The 13448-nt window shown below is 41.5% G+C and overlaps 1 protein-coding gene and 1 pseudogene across 1 annotated transcript in view; both read left to right on the forward strand.

Annotated features, from left to right (window-relative positions):
* PIWIL2 (piwi like RNA-mediated gene silencing 2) overlaps nt 1-13448 on the forward strand; it is a 140694-nt gene that overhangs the window by 83673 nt on the left and 43573 nt on the right. The gene's annotated exons all lie outside the window — the stretch shown is intronic.
* Nucleotides 474-6869, forward strand: LOC101411467 (protein FAM204A-like; annotated as a pseudogene).

A 13448-nucleotide genomic window follows, 5' to 3' on the forward strand; every position in this document is an offset into this window, starting at 1 on the left:
ACAGTGGCTGTGTTTAAGAAGTATGTGTTCCAGAAGGCTAGTATGGCTGCAGTTTGTAAGCAAGCATATAGGTAAGATTATATGTCCTCTCCGAATTTGGATTTTATCCTTTTTTGAGTTCAGACAAGAGATTGTAGCTTGGAAAGAAAAGTATGTATTTGGGTATTTTTGAGGTAGAGGTACCAGAACTTCCCATTGGTATGGATATAGGTGGGAGAAGAATGATAAAGGCATTCTTTATCTCCATCACTTGTTGGAGTCTTAAGATGGCTGCCTGGGGGCCAGCTAGAGACGCTACACCAGACCTGGCAGCAGTTCGTCCTGTGCCCTGGAGGGGAGGCTTCCCGTTTGGGGATTGGAGCGTGGCACTGCCTCCTCAGAGCCCAGCAGAGCTCTAGGTTGTACAGTCAAGTGGAAAAAGGTGTCCTTTTCTAGAGCCACTCTCTTGCAGGAGTCTTGAACCTCAAGAAAAGATGTGGAATGGGCTGCTACCTACCAAATGACAGTGATGTTGAGTTGAAATCCGAAGATGAAGCCACAGCAGAGAACTCTAGTCTTAACTTACAGGAAGATAAAATCAGGAAACTAGAAAACCAGAAATCTCAGGTTTCCCTCTAAGTGGACCAAAAACCTAAACAGAGGCAAATATAAATGCATATAATGAGTGTGCCTCTGGAATTTCATTAAATATGTGGAATAAATTTAAAGAATTGCATAAAAAACATTCTGCCCAGCCCCACGCAGGGCCTTCGGCCCCAGGCGCTGAGCTGCCACGCCAGCTACTTCAGACACAGATCCCACCCTGGACTCCACAGCAGCCCGCCCTGCCCAGTAGTAAGTGGCTCCTTCCAACTCCAGAGCAAGTTTTCAGAACATAAAACAAGAATACAGTCATTACCAGAGGTAGAGACATTTACAAGTTGTTCTTTTTTTTTTTATATATATTTATTTATTATTATTTTTTAATTACATTAAAAAATATATATGAGGTCCCATTCAACCCCACCGCCCCCGCCCCCCACTCCCCCCACAGCAACACTCTCTCCCATCATCGTGATACATCCATTGCACCTGGTAAGTTCATCTCTGAGCATCACTGCACCCCATAGTCAATGGTCTACATCATAGCCCAGACTCTCTCACGTTCCATCCAGTGGACCCTGGGGGGATCTACAGTGTCCCGTAATTGTCCGTGAAGCACTATCCAGGACAACTCCACGTCCCGAAAACGCCTCCACATGTCATCTCTTCCTCCCGTTCCCCACACCCAGCAGCCCCCATGGCTACCGTTCCCACACCCATTCCACATTTTCTCTGTGGACATTGGATTGGTTGTGTCCATTGCACACCTATGTCAAGTGAGGGCTTAGATTCCACATGGGTACTGGATGCACTCTTCCCGCTTCTAGTTGTAGACACTCTAGGCTCCATGTTGTGGTGGTTGACCTTCTTCAACTCCATGTTAGCTGAGTGGAGTAAGTCCAATAAGTCAAAGTGTAGGAGCTGAAGTCTGTTGAGGCTCTGGGCCTGGGTGTCATTATCAGTCCAGAGATTCAAATCCCCTACATATATCTTAAACTCAGCACCAACTACAATTTCAATAAAGTAGCATGCAAGTCTTGTGAAAAGAGATCCCCTCTGAGTCCATTTCCATCACGCAGAAACACCAGCTCCAAAGAAGGGCCATCTGTCATGGCAGTGAACCCCTTCTGCCATGACCATAGAACCCATGGGTCTCTTTATCCCTCAAAAGAACCAATACCTGGGGTTGTATCTACCTTATCTGTCTCTTAGACTCTGTTCAGTTGTACATAGGGGTATTCCTTCCGACAACCTCCAGACTCTTTTTTGGAGACTCACAGCCTTATAATCTCATTTCTTCTTTCCATTTCCCCCTTACATTAGGTCAAACCGCTTCCCGGAGTCATGTTATTATATGTAGACAGGTATATTCTGCTGTTCCGCATTGAATCTTTAATTCAAGGTCATTTTCTAGTTGCTTCTTCAGCTGGTATGTGGTAGTGATCCCTCGGTGCCAGGGAGGCTCATCCCCGGGTGTCGTGTCCCACGCTGGGGGGAATGCATCACATCTACACGCTGAGTTTGGCTGTGAGAGTGGCCACATTTGAGTAACATGAAGGCTGTCAGGAGGAAACCCCCAGGCACAATGCTACTCTAGGCCTTGTTCTTATTGCAGGTGCATAGGCTCAAAAGTGTAGCCATTAGTATCAAGAGCCCACTGTTGGGCCCTCCTTCCTTCCTGGTTCTTGCCGTTGCACCTGGAGGATTGCCGCTGCTCTCCCAGGGCCCACAACAGTGACCCCCCGGCCAGGAGCCCAGTACCCCCCCAGCTGTTGTTTTTAATTGTTTCCACTATGGGTATATATAGACATTACCATATACCCTGTGCATATGCCCTGTATAACTCCCTGTCCACCATATATATCCTGTCAATAACATCCCATATCAGTATTCCTCTGCTGCCATTGTTGAACCACTCTGTGATCCAAAACTTCCCGTAAAGTGAATCCCAACATAATATCAGCATCAGAAGAGTCTTAGATCACCAAAATTCATATATACAATATACAGTATTTCCCCAGATCCACCATAAAACCTTTTCCCTTCCACAGCAATAATCTTTTAACTTATTCATATCATATTTCCTGAAACTGATGTACAGATTCCGAAACTATAGTTTTCAAACAAGGTAACATTTGTGCTTACTATGTGGTCCATACTTTAGGTTGTACAGTTTTCTAAATTTTTTAGTTATCCTATGTTTTGTCTTATGGTTTTCATTATTAGTCTGTCGTCCCCTATATGTTTTTGGTGTAATATTAGCTGTTTTATATTCATCTTCGTGTACTCTCACATAACTCCTCTTTTGCCCCCTTATTTGCCTTTGTTCTATCCATTGCACGTCCATTTTCCCCTCCCCTTAGGGCCCACAACGCCTGCCAATCTAATGCCCTGGGAGCCGTCCTTTCTCACGAGAGATACAGTTCTCTCTATTCGACGGCATTAGTCTTCCCCAGGATATGGGTCCACCCCACCCAATGGTAGAACCCACCTTGGCAAAATGAGCCTTCAGCTATTCCCTCCGGAGTCCGTCCCGCATCAGACCATACCCCCTGAGCGTCCTAACCAGGTGACCCTCCTACTTATACTTTGATACGTTTTACTCAACATTTAGTTCTCAACGAACTTCTGGCACTCTCCCATGTTTGTATGTTGTTCTTAATCAGAGTAAAGCTTGAACTTGGGAAAGTTATCCTCACTCCTTAGCTCTCATGGTACCTAGTTCTCCAGATTCCTCTTGGATAAAGAAGGCTCAGCCCACTTCTACCCTCCATCAAGTTGGAATATGTGAGCATCTCTTAAAAGACAACGGGGAGGGGATGTAGCTCAGTGGTTGAGCACCTGCTCCCCTTGTAGATGTCCTGGGTTCAATCTCCAGTACCTCCTGGAAAAAAAAAAAAGGCTATGAAGATAAATTTTAGGAGGAGTATAAGCAAAACCTTATTACCTAACTAGCAGAATAATATGAATCTTTGTGCAGTTAACACATGATCAGATTATGCAGTGACATGGGACAAGGCCAACAAGCTTATGAGTCTTAAAGGTTTCTTACGTATCTGACTACCAGGTTTGGCCTCGAGGTGGCTACTGTACACCTTTGCAACTGGTTTGATATCACATTTCAGCTCCAAATTTGTATCTTGAGAAAATTTAATTGTTTCTGCAGGTCCATTTTATAAACTTGAAAGGCCTTAAAACTTTCTGGTTGCCACAAGCATATCTTTCTTTCCTGTTCATCCAGTAAGCAGCTGTGCCCTACTGTGACAGATTTTTCCAAACAGGAAACCTGGAGCAGCAGTTTAGGAAAATATGCCTTCAGAGGCATTCAACAAATGGAGTTTCCCCAAGCACATTTCTGTGAGAAGTGTGTGTGTGTGTGAGAGTGTGCATATGTGTGTATATTTATTTTAAGTTATTACTTGAATTTTGCAAATTTTTTTACCTTGGGGATTCTGGCTGTAAATTTGATGCACAACAATTATGGTTAAAAAACATTTGTTTGGTTTACAGAAGATTGTTAATGTTTTTTGACCATATAAGTTGGAACAGTGGATTGTTTTTTAGGTAGGTATTATTGTTAAATACAGGGACTGTTTCCAGGCACAGAATATGAATCATAAGTTAAGATGGATGTTAGATTTGATTATGATGACACGGTGAAGGTCTGTGGCCTAGGTCTGCAAATGCAAGGTAAGGAATCAGAACAAACTGGAGATGGGCCATTTGACACATGGACACTGCCTAGCTGTGCCAGAAAAATACTTTGACTACAAGCCTTAAAATATCCATTCGCAGTCTGAGCTCACCTCATGCACACAATCAAATGACCCCTAGGAAAGGAACATCAGCGTTTGTTCCATGGCATAGCATGGGTGAGCACAGGGCCGGGCTAGGCCCCAGTGGCACTGCTACTTGGGGAGAATTTGGATCCTTTGGCCAGGTTTCCCCAAATTCTTTCAAGAGGTGTCCATGTTCAACTGCTTGAGTTTTGTTTTGGCAACCCCCACCTGAGGTTCTTCACTTTGTTTCTAAGGCTGCGTCTGTTTTGAGGAAGTGGAAATTAAGTATATATTTATTAATTTATTTATTCCCCCCTCTTGCGGCTTGTTTTTTTTTCTCTCTCTCTCTCTGCTTCCTGTGTCCATTCGCTGCACATTCTTCTGTGTTCGCTTGTCTCCCGTTTTTGTTGCGTCACCTTGCTTGTCTCCCTTTTTTGTTATGTCATCTTGCTGTGCCAGCTCTCCGCAGACGTGGGTCAGCTTGTCTTCACAAGAGGCCCTGAGACGCGAACCTCCCATGTAGTAGACAGGAGCCCAAATCGATTGAGCCACAGCTACTTCCCTACATTTATTTTTTTCTGTGACTTGTTTCATTTATTGTTGTTTCTGGAAAGGAAAGTTCTATTAAAATTGTTTTAGTTTAATATGGAATAGATTTTTTTAAAAATTATAGCTTATTTTGAATTTAATTAAAATGTGTGACAGTATCTTCCAAAGTAAGGTAATATTCATGGACAGTTCTGATCAAATGGTGTACTAGTCAGCCAAAGGAGTGCTGATGCAAAATACCAGAAATCGGTTGGTTTTTATAAAGGGTATTTATGTGGGGTAGGAGCTTACAGATATCAAGTCATAAAACATAAGTTATTTCCCTCACCAAAGTCTATTTAGAGCAAGATGACTGCCGACGTCTGCAAGGGTTCAGGCTTCCTGGGTTCCTATGTTCCTGGGGCTTGCTTTACCCTGGCTTCAAGGTTCCTTTCTTCCCAGGGCTTGCTTCTTCCTGGGCTCAGCATTCCTCTCTTCGAAGACCTAGCTTCTCTTTCCTCTGTGGGCTTTCTTCCTGGGTCTCCAGCTTACGGCTTCAGCATCAAACTCCAACATCAGAAGCCCTCGCATCAAAAGCTCCAACTCTAGGGAAGCGGACTTGGCCTAGTGCATAGGGCATCCACTTACCACGTGGGAAGTCCAGGGTTCAAACCCAGGGCCTCCTTGATCTGTGTGGAGCTGGCCCACGCGCAGTGCTGATATGCGCAAGAAATGCCCTGCCACGCAGGGGTGTCTCCCGCATAGGGGAGCCCCATGCGCAAGGAGTGCGCCCCGTAAGGAGAGCCGCCCAGCAGGAAAGGCAGTTCAGTCTGCCCAGGAGTGTTGGCTGCATGCACGGAGAGCTGACGCAACAAGAATAGACACAGATTCCTGATGCCGCTGACAACAATACAACAATGGAAGTGGACACGGAAGAACACATGGTGAATGGACACAGAGAGTAGACATGACAACTGGAGCGGGGCAGGGGGGGCGGGGAATAAATAAGAAATCTTAAAAAAAAAAAAAAAACTCCAACTCTGTCCTTTCCCATACCTTTTATCTGTGAGTTGCCGCCCACCAAGAGGTGGGGACTGGGTGGGGACTCCACACCCTAATGATAACTCCGTCATGCCCAGGTACAGATCAGATTACAAACATAATCCAATATTTCTTTTTGGGATTCATCAATTATATCAAACTGCTACAGATGGCTTAGAGAAATTTCCGGAAGATCACATTTGAAGATCCTAAAATGTCTTTGTCTTAAATCTTAACTAAAAATGGAAACATTATTTTTGCACATTTCCGTTATATAGTGTTAACAAGCTTAGTTGCAAACAAATAAAAAATAATCTTAAAAACAAGATTCTGAACAAAAAAAAAACTCAGTTTCAAGATTCAGGAAGGATAAAAGTAAATCTCCAGGAAAGATAAATTAAAGAATGAAGAGGCATCTCATAGTTACCACTCAACAAATGAAACCCAGTGGAAGAAGCTCACGGTATTTTGGAGTCAATGGTAGGTCTGACCCCCCCCACTGCAAAAAAAGAAAAAAACTGAGAAGTCACCTCTTGAAAAGACGATAAACCAGGCTGTGGAAGAGTGGAATATTGAGAAAGCAGAGGAACTCAACAACCAGCTAGCTACTCGAGAGCTTGGTGTAAACATTTCTAAAGTTGTCTGCCACAGCTTTGTAAAAGCCAAAAAGGCTGCGGCAAATTCACAAGTTGTTAGGATAAAGAAGAAACTTGCATGGGGGTTTGAGGAAAAGAAGAGTTGGGAAACCAAAAGCAAAATGGGGTATATGTAACTTGCCAGAGCACTTCAAGATATTTCTAGACTCCCAAGTGTTCAGTTTACTGAAAAGACTTTCCTGCTTATGCCAGGAAATTGATAAAAGAAAAAATAAGCATAAAATTTGGGAGTTATTAAATTTTTTCAGTCTTTTTCTAAGGAGTTGATCATACTGAAGTAAAATGAAGCATTCTGTTATTTATACAAGAAATCTAAGCACACATGTAAGATAAAATAATAGTTTTATTATCTATATAACCTAGAGTATAAAATCAATTTTACCTTTATCCATTAGGGTAAAGCATTAACAATGAGCTCCGTGTACTTTCTTGTCTATATTCAGTTTAACTACACCGATTCTGGAATTTTGTTTTTAAGATTATTTATAATGGGTTGCTCATAAGTGCAAGAAAATCTCAATTGATACTGTTTTTACAAATGATTAATCACCTTAATTTATAAAATTATTGGCTCTTTATTGGAGGCAGTAGAGTTGATATTTTACAGTCATGTGGTAAATGCAATTGATTAATTTTCATGTATGTCTAGATAAAGTAGTTGATTAAAGAAAAGGACAGCATTTGGAGGGTGATTTAAAATCAGCTGTATCTGGAAATGTCTTCCTAAATATCTCTCTCAGCCGTGTCATTCTTTAAATTATGAGATGGTTTTTAGGTGAGAAAATGGTATCATTGTATTAAACAGACAGTTATAATTCAGGACAACTAAAAAAAAAGAAATAAGGTTACTTTCTAATTTCTATAAGTTTGACTTGAACAACTGCCCTGTTGTTAGTATAAGTTTCTGAGAAAAAGGAAGAGTAGGGAAAGAATAGAAAATCAGTTTCTGTTTTGATTTTAAGTTCGATATGTTTATCTGACACCCAAGTGGAAGCTCTAAAGTAAGGAAGTGTGAAATTCTGGGGATACTTTGGCCGGGAGGTAAAGATTGGAAGCCATCTGTATATAGATGGTAGTTAGAGCCTTGAGAGTATAATGAAATTGTAACGTGAGAAAATGTAGATAGAAGAAAAGGTAGACCCATGACCTGGGTACTTTAGTATTTAGAGGTTGAGCCAATAAGGAGGAACCAGCCAAGAAGGAGGAAAAAACGAAACAAAACTGGAGTCAGTGAGGAGGTAGATAACCAAGGAGAGTGTGCTGTCAGAGGATCCAGTAGAAGAAGGGATTTCAAAAAGGAGGGAGTCTGTCAACTATTTGAGAAGCTGGTTGATAAGTCCAGATAAGATCAAGAACAGTTACTTTTCTCAGAAAGAGAAAAGTGTTGAATTTGTGAAGATTCAGGGGAATTGGGGGATGGGATTCTGATTGTAGAAGTTAAGGGAAAACATGAAGGGGGGAATAGAGATGGCAATGCTTTGACAATTTTTGTTCTTTAAAAACTATTACTTTAATATTTTTAAAGGGAAGTGGACTTGGCCCAGTGGTTAGGGCGTCCGTCTACCATATGGGAGGTCCGCGGTTCAAACCCCGGGCCTCGACCTGTGTGCAGCTGGCCCATGTGCAGTGCTGATGCGTGCAAGGAGTGCCGTGCCACGCAAAGGTGTCCCCTGCGTAGGGGAGCCCCACGCGCAAGGAGTGCACCCCATAAGGAGAGCCGCCCAGTGGGAAAGAAAGTACAGCCTGCCTAAGAATGGCGCTGCCCACATGGAAAGCTGACATCAACAAAGATGACGCAACAAAAAGAAAGATTCCTGTGCCACTGACAACAAACGGATAAAGAAGAAGCTGCAGCAAATAGACACAGAGAACAGACAACCAGGGCGGGGGTGTGGGGGAAGGGGAGAGAAATAAAATAAATAAATCTTAAAAAAAAAAATTTTTAAATAGAATTATATATATTTACATATATAAAGTTTTAAAAGTCAGATAGTGTCAAAAGCATATAAAGGAAAACAAGTTTTCCATTCTTTTCCTTTCCATTTTCAAGTTCAGCTGTCTAGATATGATCACTTTAATCTATTTTAGCTTTATTCTTCTGGTCTTTATTTTTATTTTTTATTTTTTATTTTTAAAGATTTATTTTTGTTTATTTAATTCCCCTCCCCTCCCCCGGTTGTCTGTTTTCTGTGTCTTTTTGCTGCGTCTTGTTTCTTTGTCCACTTCTGTTGTCGTCAGCGGCACGGGAAGTGTGGGCGGCGCCATTCCTCGGCAGGCTTCTCCCTCCTTCGCGCTGGGGCGGCTCTCCTTATGGGTGCACTCCTTGCGCCACGCGGGGGTCACCCCTGTGTGGCACGGCACTCCTTGCGCGCATCAGCACTGCGCATGGGCCAGCTCCACACGGGTCAAGGAGGCCCGGGGCTTGAACCGCAGACCTCCCATGTGGTAGACGGACACCCTAACCACTGGGCCAAGTCCGTTTCCCTCTTCTGGTCTTTATCAATAACATGTTTCCATTGGCGACATTCCTTTTGTCTTCCTACAGTGGAACATGAGGAGTTTGGTCTCTCAGAGCACATCCAGCATCACCATCCTTCATTAAAATTTCTTTCTTGTACAACTTTTTAAAATAGATTTTTAAAATATACCAAAATAAGTAAAAGGAGAAAAATAAAGCAGATAATAGAAACAAACCAACAGATATCACAGTTATTGAAATTACCTGGCAAATATTCAGACTGAAACACAGGGAGCAAAATTAATGGGAATTATAGAAAAGAACCTAAGAGACTTTTGGAGTACAGTGATGCAATTGGAGACTTGAAGGAGAGAGGAGAGATAAGTGCAAGGTAATAATGCAAAAGATAATGGGTGAGATTTTTCCAAAATTGATCAAAGATATCAAACCACAATTTCAAGAAATTCTATCCCCCAGACAGGGAAAAATACAAAGAAACCCGTATGTAAACACATCACAGTAGAACTACTGGGTATCAATGTTAAAGAGAAAATAGAAATATTGACTGAAAAGAAGCTTTCTTTTTAAGAAAACAGAAAAGTAGCACAAAGAAATGACAATATCAGGAATGAAAATGGAATAAATAAGGATTCTAGAGATTTTTAAAATGTAAGAATTTATGACCAAATTTATGCAAATAAATATGAAAATTTAGATAAGGGAATATTCCCAGAAAACACTCCAGCATACTAAAAATAAAAGAAAAAATACAAAATCAGAATGGTTTCATATCTATTAAATAATTTAAATTTTAATCTGTAATTGAAGACCTTTGCATAAAGAAAACCTTATTACAAATGGATTTACTGGCTAAATCTCTGAAATATTTATGGAAAAGTATTACCAATTTTTTGGTAATAGTACTCATCCAGATATGAGTAGCATATGTCAGCTTGTTTAATGAGGTTGACATAACCTGGATAACAAAATTTGACAGACACTAAAAGAAATGAAAATAGCAGGCCACTTCTTATGACTATAGAAGCAAAATTCTAAATAAATTATCAACAAATTAAAGTCACCACCCTTCATTAAAATTTCTTGTACAGCTTTTTGTTTATCTCCATGAGTTAGTAATTGCCACACTTTTTCTTTGCTTAGTTTTCTTTATCTCTCACTAAATCTTCTCTCTAATTGAATGAGTAAGAGAACTTTAAAAGTATTCTCAATAGCTTCATACATTCCTGATAATCTATCATTCCCTATCCTCTATCAAGCTGAACCAAATGCTCATGAAACCTGCTGCCTAGCACATTGGCCTGGGACTTCCCTTTGCTGTCATCTGGGAAATTATTTTGTCTCTTTTCTGTGGTGGATTCCATGACTTTGACTCTCTTGGTTTGTTATATTATTATTTCGTTGTTTTTGAATAACTCTTCCAGTAGCTTCTTGAGAAAGGGCACATCGGGAATAAAATTTTGAGAATTTTGATGTCTAAACACACTTTTCTTTTACCCACATATTTGATTGACAGTTTATATATAGGTTAGCAGACATTTTCACTCAGAAAAATTTATAGTTTTTGATGTTTTAAAAAATGTTCAGGGAAGTGAATGCGGCTCAAGCGACTGGGCTCCCACCTGCCATATGGGGGTTCCAGGATTCAATTCCCGGGGCCTCCTGGTAAAGGCAAGCTGGCCCATGCAGCAAGCCGGCCCATGCGGAGAGCTGGCGCAGCAAGATGACACAACAAAAAGAGACACAGAGGAGAGACAGTAAGAGATGCAGCAGACCAGGGAGTTGAGGTGGCACAAGACACTGAGCACCTCTCCCCCACTCTGGAAGGTCCCAGGATTGGTTCCCAGTGCTGCCTAAAGAGAAGACAAGCAGACGAAGAATACACAGAGAATGGACACAGAGGGCAGACAGTAAGTGCAAAACAACGAGGTGGGCTGGGGGAGAAATGAATGAATAAAACTTAAAAACATTCAGCATTATCTATTTTCTTTAAGTTTCTTTCTGTTTTGGACTTTAATATGAGAGGCTTTTCTGAAATACTAGTGATCCTTGATTGAACATTTATGTTAGAGGGTAAGGCAAGACTTGGGAGCTCTGAGTGTAAGGGTAGGGCTTTTGAGAAAGCTAATAATTTCATTAGACAACTCCAGTATCTATCTGTGGGTCTTTTTTGGCAGGGCTGCTCAGTTTCTTCAGAAAAAATTGGGACAGTCTCCTTGCCTGTCAGCCTGGCTGCCTCTATTCTGGGAGTTGAACGACAGGGAGGCAACATGGGTGTCTCATGGATTTAAGATGTTCTGTTTTCATAATCTCATTTTTTTTCAGTGCTTCACCCTATGTTGTGTTTCAGTTCTGATGCCATTTCTTCAGAAAGTAAATTTGTCTTTCAGTAAGTTGTAAAGAAGAAATATTGCTGATTTTGGGGTAGGAAACAGAGTCTGGGGCTCTTCATTGCTCCTACTAGAGAATTTCAACTAATTCTCCCTTTTATCTTCTCCCTAGGTAACTGATATCTTCAATTTTTGAAAATGTCCAAGGTTCTGTATACTTATTGACTTGCTCATTGTTGGTGTCACCCATTGCCATTTAAATTTTTGCTTTCTTTGCTCTTGTAAAACTGGTTGCCACAAATCCGTCTGCTTTTCTTCTAAAATTTTGTTGCTATCTTTTGCTCACTGGCATCTTTTCTAACCTCTCTTCTAAATCTTGTTAATTTTCGTCTTATTTATTTTTATGCTGTCACTAGAGTAATGAAATGTGGTCAGTCTGCCATGTTAACTGTTAGTCTCTAGATAACGCCTTCAAGAAATTTGGCTATGAAGGGAAACAGAGAAATGGAATGGTAGCTGGATGAATATGAGAATTAAAGGAGTATTTTTAAAAAATAGGTACTACGTGATCATATCTGTATATAGAAAAGGGAAAAGTGATGAGGCAGAAGAGAAAGTATGTAATTGGAGAAGTGGAATCCTTGTAACGGTAAAAGGGATTAGGATCTAGACACAATGGGGGAAGTTGGCTTTCTTGTTCTCAAACTTTTTTTTTTTTTTTAAAGATTTACTTATTTATTTCTCTCCCTCCCCCCCGCCCAGTTGTCTACTCTCTGTGTCCATTCACCGTGTGTTCTTCTGTGACCACTTCTATCCTTAGCAGCAGCACAGGAATCTGTGTTTCTTTTTGTTGTGTCAGCTCTCCGTATGTGCGGTGCCATTCCTGGGCAGGCTGCACTTTCTTCCGCGCTGCGTGGCTCTCCTTACGGGGCGCACTCCTTGCATGTGGGGCTCCCCTACATGGGGGACATCCCTGCGTGGCACTGCACTCCTTGCGCACATCAGCACTGCACGTGGGCCAGCTCCACACGGGTCAAGGAGGCCCGGGGTTTGAACCACGGACCTCCCATGTGGTAGACGGACACCCTAACCACTCGGCCAAGTCCGCCACCTCAAATGGTTTTTAATGATATAAGTCACATTTTACAAAATTAATTCTTTTGAAGTGTTCAATTCAGAATTCTAAAAAATGTTCACGAAGTTGTATAAATATCACAATTACCTAATTACAAAATATTTTCAACACCCCAAAGTCTCATAAGTGACTTGTCATCAGTTACCCTCTAGTCTCTCCTTCCCCAGTCTCTAGCAACCACTGATGTATTTTCTGTCTCTCTGGATTTGCTTATTCTGGACATTTCATATGAATGGAACCATGCAAATATGTCATCTTTTGAATCTGGCTGCTTTCATTCAACATAATGTTTTTTAGATTCACCCATGCTATAGCATGTATCACTACTGTGTTCCTTTTTATAGCTGTATAATATTTCATTGTATAGATATGCCACAACTTGTTTACTGTTTAGTATTTCATGGCTATTTGTTTCCGCTTCCTGGCTATTAGGAATAATGTTGCTATGGACATTTGAGTACAAGTTTTTGTGTAAACATGTTTTCAGTTCTCATGGATATGCATAGGAGTGGAATACTGGGTTATATGGCAATTCTGTTTAACTTTTTTGAGGAACTGTCAAGCTGCCTTCCAATACATTGTACTGTATTACATAACCACCTTCAAAACATAGTGGTTCCAATTTGTCCACATCCTTGCCAACACTTGTTTTTGTCTGCCCCTTTTTTTAACTTGGGTTATGTGAGTCCTTCGACTTTTTTTTTTTTTTTCAAGATTTATTTAGCTAGGGAAACGGACTTTGGCCCAGTGGTTAGGGCGTCCGTCTACCATATGGGAGGTCCGCGGTTCAAACCCCGGGCCTCCTTGACCCATGTGGAGCTGGCCATGCGCAGCGCTGATGCGCGCAAGGAGTGCCGTGCCACGCAAGGGTGTGCCCCGCGTGGGGGAGCCCCTCGCGCAAGGAGTGCGCCCCGTAAGGAG

Source organism: Dasypus novemcinctus, chromosome 29, assembly GCF_030445035.2.
Source record: "Dasypus novemcinctus isolate mDasNov1 chromosome 29, mDasNov1.1.hap2, whole genome shotgun sequence".
NCBI classification, from domain to species: domain Eukaryota; kingdom Metazoa; phylum Chordata; class Mammalia; order Cingulata; family Dasypodidae; genus Dasypus; species Dasypus novemcinctus.